The sequence below is a fragment of the Hippopotamus amphibius genome, chromosome 4, assembly GCF_030028045.1.
Source record: "Hippopotamus amphibius kiboko isolate mHipAmp2 chromosome 4, mHipAmp2.hap2, whole genome shotgun sequence".
Taxonomy (NCBI): Eukaryota; Metazoa; Chordata; class Mammalia; order Artiodactyla; family Hippopotamidae; genus Hippopotamus; species Hippopotamus amphibius.
In genome coordinates this window covers 129718262-129720331 of record NC_080189.1, presented here as the reverse complement: position 1 = coordinate 129720331, position 2070 = coordinate 129718262, and the positions used below count along the sequence as shown (strand labels likewise).

Genomic DNA, 2070 nt, shown 5'->3' with positions numbered 1-2070 from the left:
AAGGAAATCTGAAAAGTATAGACTTTGATAATAAAAAAGTTAAAAAAAAGTCCAAAGCAATCTTTCTGTAAGTATGGACACACGTCACAGGAGTCAAAAAGGAGTGGGACACTCTGGTAGGAAAATTGGAATGTTCTCGGAGTGATTCATTTTTGAAGTGAACTTTTTATAAAGTGGTCACCATCTCTGCCCGTCTGCCTGGCCCTCTGTAAAGTGAGGCTGGGGAACGGCGTATTTACTCAGCACCATGCAGTGCTCCGGGGCACATGTGGAAGGTAAACATGGCAGGGCGGGTAGCACCCAAAACTATCATTCACAGCGGCCCTCTCCCTTCCCAGCAGGGAGACAGGAGGTCCTGGAAGCTTATACCGGGATGCTTAATCTGTCTGGATTTTAACTCTCTGAGGGCAGAGACTGTATCTTATCCCCAGAAGCTACGCTATTGCCTGACATCCACAAAGTGTGCTCAGGCGATGGCTATCAAATGCTTATGTTCTCAATTTTGTCCTACCCAGCAAGAGACTGGCGTATAGGGGAATTTCAGGAAGCCTGTGATAACAAAAGCTGGTAAAGTGAGCAAAGCTGATTACAATGGAATATCAGAAAGATTTAAGAGGATTAATGCAGGATATTGACAAAGAGAGCAACACCTGAAGAGAATAACGAGCATACTGAATAAGTGGAGGTGGTAAGAAGACCAAAGTAAAGAAAGATAACCAGACCCCAAGTGAGTACTTATACTGCCGGGATGTAGACTAGATTCTGATATATATATATATATATATATAAAGGTGGAGAGCAAGAGGTTGGGTCTTAGGGAGATTCAAAGAACTTGCAATGTAGCAGTCCCAATTTTAAAGGGCTTATATATTATACTTTTTTTTTCCCCGATCTTTATTGGAGTATAATTGCTTTACACTGTCGTGCCAGCTTCCACTGCACAACAAAGTGAATCAGCTGTATTTATACATATATCCCCTCATCCCCTTCCTCTTGAACTTCCCTCTCACCCTCCCTATCCCACTCATCTAGGTCATCACCAATCAGAGTTGATCTCCCCATGTTACGCTGTGTGTGTGTGTGTGTGTGTGTGTGTCCATTGAGGCATTTTATTTGCACAGACTGTTACATCCCTAGAAAAAGAATCCCAGGATTTTCCCTCCTGTGTGTTTTCATCTTGTTTCATGGTCCATGATGCCAGCTGAGGTTGTCAGTATAATGAAACCAAACTGGTGGGATGGGAGCAGGTTATTCTGCCATTTTTCTAGATCTTTGAGCTGCATATGAAATCTGGGGCTGATCACTCCACACTTGCTTAGCCTACCAGTGAGGCTCACAACAATTTCCCCAGCTCTGTGATCAATGATTTCAAATTCACCAATGTAACCTTACGTCATCATCACAGTTAGAAACTGGACCATGACTTTGGAGGATGCCCTAATAAGAACCTGGGATTTGCCTCTCTTTTCAGCATTGTTGATGCTGCCAAGAGCATCCGCCAGGACCTTCATGGGCACCATGATGGCAACAAGGAAAGATGGCAGAAAGCTACACTTTTTCATTAACGATAGCCTGGACCAAGTGTCATAGCAAGAAATAATAATTTAATAATCAGGGATTATCACCAGCTTGGATAATGATCTGTATACCTTTAAGTCATACCTACAATATAAATATAATGTTATATACAAATATTATGTTATATATAAATATTATATATTTACAACCATATTTCTTTTTCATAAACTAAGTCACAGATTAAAACTCCACGAGTAAACAAGGTCCTATTGTATAGCACAGGGAACTATATTAAATATCCTGTGACAAACCATAATGGAAAAGATGAAAGAGAATGCATGTGTATGTATAACTGAATCACTTTGCTGTACAGCAGAAATTAAGTGTAAATCAACTATACTTTGATAAATTTAAAAAATAAGACTTCAAACTTAAAAAAAAACCCACAAATATATTTAAATTTTGCATTTGTCATCTTAAAATAGGAATTGAAGCATTTAGTACTTTCAAATGAGTAAGCCCTAAAGTCACCATTTTGAATGCTGCTAAAAA

The 2070-nt window shown here is 39.5% G+C and overlaps 1 pseudogene; it reads right to left on the bottom strand.

The window, feature by feature from the left end:
* Window positions 1–1133: 1133 nt before the first annotated feature.
* LOC130852363 (40S ribosomal protein S15a-like) lies at window positions 1134–1520 on the bottom strand (annotated as a pseudogene).
* Window positions 1521–2070: the final 550 nt, after the last annotated feature.